Source organism: Corvus brachyrhynchos, unplaced genomic scaffold (genome assembly GCF_000691975.1).
Source record: "Corvus brachyrhynchos isolate BGI_N302 unplaced genomic scaffold, ASM69197v1 scaffold87, whole genome shotgun sequence".
NCBI classification, from domain to species: Eukaryota; Metazoa; Chordata; class Aves; order Passeriformes; family Corvidae; genus Corvus; species Corvus brachyrhynchos.
Window position 1 is genome coordinate 5,174,811 of NW_008239767.1, and position 6,484 is coordinate 5,181,294.

The window sequence follows — 6,484 nt, forward strand, 5'->3', positions numbered from 1 at the left end:
CCCACGGCTGGTGTAACCATCAAGTGACTGCAGAGGTCAAAGTGCAGAGAGTCACCTGCTGAATCACCAGTCCCCACGCAGCCCAAAGTACCAGGGAACCCAAACTGCATTGGCATTCAAAAGAAAATCCCATTTACTAAAGGTAATGTTTAAATTTCTTGTAAGGGGAAAAAATAACAGTGAATCACACTGTCAGTAGTTCCACTGCATAAAGAATGGATCACATCACTAAAAAAAGTTAGGATTAAGTTCATGTGTAAAATACACAGGATTTCTTGTAAGATGACAATACTTGAAGAGCTTTGACATTTTAAGCAAAAAACCCCCACCTTTAGTGATGTGGTGACTGACGCATGTAAGGAAACATATTTAAAGTAAAGAGTCACAGTACCTCTTTGATATGGAAAACAGTATTTTTCAATAGTGGTTTTTTTTGCTGGACTCTGTAGAGAATGGCTTATTAAATCTAAACACAAAGCAACTCTAACAGGTTCACAGCGACCCACACAGTGTCACCAGGTACCTGTGTGTTACCTGTTCCTTCTGGATGTGATTCTCCTGGACAGCTTAGAACCTGTGAATGACGTGCAATCATTTGTGAACTAAAAATAATAGAAGAGGGGGAAAGGGGGCTTGAGACAACTACTCTGAAATACCAATTACAATCCTTTTGCAGAACAGAGTGTTAAATGGTATCTACTCTAGAAATTAACCCAAGGTACCATATTTTCAAGTGAGCTCTGTATCACTTGAGTGATACAGTGCTTTTCTCCTCTACCTCTGCATTCCTTCTGCCTATTCATGAAGCCCCCATCTTAACCCTTCCAAGTTTGCACCTGTCTTTAGATTTTTGAGCTCCTGTACATATTTTTGTATGTTATTTCACAAAAATGTGACTATATTTTCATAAAAATTTGCACAGTAGTTTATAGTAAATTAATTTTGAATCAAGACTACAATTAAAGTTTCATTAGGACCCAGATACCTGATCCTTCTTCACAAAAAAAAAAAAGCTCAAACAACATCCCAGTCACAGCCAAAAATAAAATCCCTGGAAGACAGACAAAGCTTCAGTTGGGCAAGTCCTTCAAACCACTGATGAGGAGAATATACTATATATTCTGTACCTTTAAATCTCTTTTACAAAGTATTCCCTACCATCTCTGTGATGGGACTACACAAATCTTTGCTCTGACAACTCAGCAGCCATGCAAAGATGTACAGATACTTACACATTTTTCAGTCTTCTGGCACCAGAAAGACAGCAGTAGAAGAAGCAACCCATAATGCTAACGATCCTTGCCATACTACCAGTGATCACCTTATCAAAACTACATCCTCCTGTGCTAGAGGAATGGGCAAAATGAAGAATTAAATTTTCAGTCTCAATCTCTTGAAAACGGTGAACAACATAATTTTAAAATCACCACCTATAGTTTCCACATGATTTTAAACATCATGAAGTACAGAACACTATTCTTCATACTAAAGAAACCACACTTCTTTGTCTAAATGAAAGCAAATGGAGACAATTAAGTTGCTGATCATTGAACGTCAGTACTGCTGTGATGTTCTTTATTAATCAAGTTCCCATTTTATTTTGATTTCATGTACCAAGACAAAGCAATTATTCTTACAAAACCAAAATGTCTAACTGCAGAACTGGAACAACTGTCTGGGGCAGCCATAGCTTCCAAAATTGCTTTTATTTTCAAATTTGATGTTTTGGTTTAACCCCACACAGCTACTAGAAATTACACAGCTGCTTGCTCATTCCCTCCCAGTGCTCTACTCTGGTGGCAAGGAGTATCAGGAGTGAGAAAAAGTAAATCTTCTGGGTTGCGATAAGAACAGTTTAATAACTGAAGCAAAGTAAAATATAAAACTACTAATGATAATTTTAAAATCATGATAATAATGGTAACGAAAAAGAGAGAGAGAAATAAAATCCCAGAAAAACAAGGGATGCTCACCACCCACTGACCAATGCCCAGCACATCCCCCAGCAGCGATCAGCCCCTCCCAGCCACCTCCCCCCAGTTTATACTCTGGGCATGACATTCTATAGTGGGGAATATCCCTTTGGCCAGCTCAGGTCAGCTCTCCTGGCCATGCTCCCTCACAGCTTCTTGTGCCCCTCCTCACTGGCAGAGCATGACCCCCCCCACGGGCAGAGCAGGAGACACTGAAAAGTCCTGACTCAGAGTAAGCACTACTGAGCCACGACCAAAACATCTGTGTGTTACCAACATGATTCTCATACTAAATCCAAAACACAGCACTGGACCAGCTACTAGGAAGAAAATTAACTCCATCCCAGCTGAGACCAGGACATTTCTTTGGCAGTTCCTTCGACTTCTGCTACAAAACAAATGGAACCACCATTTCTGAAGAAAAAGGCCAGCTGTTTTCCACCCTCAGGGTCTCAGATACATCCTTTCTCAAGACCCATAAGCCTCCTGAATAGCTGCTTTACATCTTCACAGCCTCACATACATTCTTTCACACAACAAATAAGCCTCCTGTACTCATACAAAGTATTAAAAACTATTAAAAAAACCAAAAAAACCTTTAAATTAGTCTTGTCTTGCTTTCCTCTCACCCTCAGAAACAGTCAACCTTTAGTACTCATTTCCCTCAGGGCAGCAGCAAGTACAGTACTCTTCTTGTAGTTGCAATTCAAAACAACTGGTTTTTTTGCCGTTGTTAACAACGGGAGGTTAAACTTACAAAATGCAAGGTGCTTGTTGAACACACTAAGATCAAACAATATCTTCAGCCTTAATAAAATTTTAACATCTGTTCAACTTTTTGTTTTTAAACAATCTATCCTTATTTCGTACACAGAAGACACTAAGCAGCACAATAGCTACTCGCTACTTCCTATTTGCTCTGTTTTGTTAAAAAAGAACTGACGTGTGCTTGTTGGCACAGAACACTTACTTGTACAAAATATGGAGTGGAGAAAGAAGTACAGTTTGTAGAAAAAGCCGCAATCTTATTGAAGATGACAGCTAAGACGATCACAATCTCAGCATTGTTATTTTTCCTATGCCTCCAAGATCCCAAAGCACTGCCCTGGGCAAAAATGCAGGACAGCTTGCCGTGCCTCCCTCCACGTGCTCTCCCTATGCCTCCAGTGCCCTTGCTAATCAAATAATCGATGAGGTGGTCTGCTGAAAACAAAACAAACCCTGCCCAGAAAAAAAAAAAAAACAAAAACCCACTGCTGTTTGTGGGCTCTGTGTGAGGCACTGTAAGTAGCTCTTCATAATTCAAGTGTCTGTGCTAATACCAGCTCAGATGCCTGGTCACAGCCTACGCAAAAGCGAGAGATTGTCACTACAAGAGCAGTGACTACAAGATTTGGTGTCTGATTTTACAGCAGGCTAAGGGTCACAGCTCTTGGGGAAAAAAAAAGTTAAGAGATTATTCCAAGTAGCTGTCTTATAAATTTCAGAAAACAGGGATGTTCCTGAAGCATGAAGAGGATGAAGTCTGTGCTTTAGTCAGCTGAGCTTTAATATTGATGGGAGAGGTTTATCAGCCATGTGGTAGCAGGCTGATATACACTGACTAAACCATTTTGAAATCCTATGACAGAAAATAGCCTGCCCTTTTACAAGTGCTAAAAATACACACAAAAATATGAAGTAACAGCTTACAAGGCTTTGCCTTATTGAAGCAATACAAAGAAGCCTGAAGTGTGAAATTTCATCCCTTCCAAAATTACCGGTCTTTTTGGGAAGAAATAAAAAAGAAACTCAAGTTCATGGGCAGTGTGAGAAGACAGCATCATGTGAATTCTTCCATGGCTCCTTGCTCTTACAAAGAGTAACTGGCAGGAAACAGGAGCCACTTGGCCATCCCAGACCTGCGCTGGCCACGGCCTGTACCTATGGCAAACTGAGACCTGTCAGAGCTGCGCTGCCTCTCATCGACACAGATGTGGTGTGCAGTGGAACAACGTGCTTTGTGTTGTGGAGAGTTACCATCTTTCAGATATGTTGGGATGAACTAATATTAGCTGTAGAAACAGGGATAAGGATGAAGATGAACACATTGCCTAGGAGCAATCAGCAGCAGGACAAAGCTGTGCAGCAATATTGCTCTTTTGTGGTCTGCTTGAGAGCACACAAAAAGTACGGCACTGGAGAGCCTAAATGATACCCACTCATCAATCTGGCCCAGCATATTCATAGAAGAGGAATCCAGGTATTAACCACAGATGAACCTCAGGTGCTTCATAATTCTACAGCAGAATTTGGCTTAAAAATAAAGATCAATTAAAAACACATGTTTCTTTTACCAAAATTTTCCTATTTAAAGTGTATTTTCACCTATAACATTACATTAAAGCAACTTATACTAAAAGGGTTACTAAGATTTGCCCTTTTAAAAACTACTGAGCAGATGGAAGTCACCATTTGCAGTTTGCTCAAGTCCAAAAGCAGATTTCAACAGTAGAAGCCTCTTGTACAGGTACAAAACGATTACTTTTTCCACTCTGTCTCAAGATAGCATGTTCCAAATCCCTAAAGCTGACCTAAAGGTTAGCAGCTTGGTTCTTCCTCTATTACAGGCAAAGGAACAACAACAGGCACAAGGACAGTTACTTGTTCTAAAGCCCTAGAAGGCTCAGTTACCAAAATAATCCCTTTAGTTCGGAGATGACACAACCCCTTGAAATAGAAAATATGGTGGACTTTTTATGTATTTTAGTGCATTTACATTAATTGAAACCACCTTAATATTAGAATATTCTACAGTTCCATCTTAAGCCTGTAGTCGAATGGCAAGAGTAAGATACCACCACTAAACTGCACATGTAACTGTAACAAGATCAGAATTTGTAAAACATGCACAGAACTATTAAGTAATTACATATGCTTATCTACCTGGTTAGCAAGTAAAGTGCCAGACTAAAAGCAGTGGCTATACATAATTACAGTCAACTCATTTTAATGGACAACTGTTGAAGAAACAATATTTATTTAAAATATTTTTTTATACTTATTCAACACCTTTCTGCCCATCTGTTCAGTGAACGATTTCACACATATTGACTATTGAAATCAATATTTTAAATCGTTATAGAGGTTTTAAAAGTTATTAATATAATTTATAAACTGTCAGTATCTATATAGAAAAAAATAGTTTAATATATTAATATGCAACCAAACATGTTTAATTGGGAGAAGTAATATTGATCCATTGTATGAATTATTTGTCTTTGCTGCATAAAGTTCATTTTGTTATAGAATAACACAGGTGCTGAAAATTAATTCCAGTAATTTTCTCTTGAATATACGGGAGACAAGTAACAACAAAGGGGAAGAACATTTCTAAATTAAGCCACAAGTATTTGTCCTCTCCACCCAGATCCCAGGTGCTTGTCATACAGCACACCACCACTGTTTCCCATGACGTGGCGAACCACAACTAGTGAGCATGTTTGTGTGGCCTTGTAAATTCACATATGGCACACATCCTGCATGTCTCCCTAAAAAAAGTATTCCTTCCTGATATTTTAAATGACAACAAGTTCATCATTTGCTTAGTGATTCTTCTTATCTTTGGGTTATGCAACTTGGGTTGGGTGAGGCTAAATGACATAATTTAGCAATAGACACATCATCTGCATGAGATATGTTTGTAAACAAGCCTGTCACTGACATTTGTAAAGTACAACTCACCGTAACATTCAGTTTCTCCCCACCTCCCACGCTGGTAACAGGACGGTATGATTAAAAAATAAAGCCACTATTCATCATAATAACATGAAGCCGATAATGCCTATTTCTCAACAGCTGGTTAGGGGAAAGCAGGGGCAGGACAACAGCCGACACACAAACCCGACCAGCCCTTACAAGCTGCGGATGAGGTTTTGCTTCGGCAGTGTCAGGCCTCTGGCTGTGCAAGCAGCTCTCAGAAGGTGAAGCCCTGGCACAGCCGGTCAGAAGCCACTGCTCCAACACAGCCATACGGGCAGACATTGCCTGTGCACTATTTGCTTCCTAGGAATCAAAACCTTCCCTTCTAGCGCTGTTTCTCCAGGCATCACCCACATCTCTTGAGGCGTCCCTCTCACTTCAAGGATTCAAAGGAAAGGCCAGGAGTTACAGGCATGAATTTTGACATGCAAACTTGTCAAACCAGACATGTGAACAAACACAGACACACAAGTGAATAGAGCCTGTACAGCAACGCTTCTGCAAAACAAACTGACGGCACACAGGCCAAGTTATCCTTGGCAGTCTGTCCCCTCACACGCACCTAGTCGGAGCGGAGGCGATGCCCCGGGGAACAGGGCACGGCCACCTGACTAAACGTTCAAAGGTACGTTTCCACGAACCACCAAAAAATGCGTGGGCACACAGACTTGGCGGTCAGGGTGTTTTGAACCGAATTACAGCTCGGAGGAAGGTTTCAACGCCATCGCACTGCGAAGGCTAGGCGAACCGATCCCGGCCGGCCTCCGCCT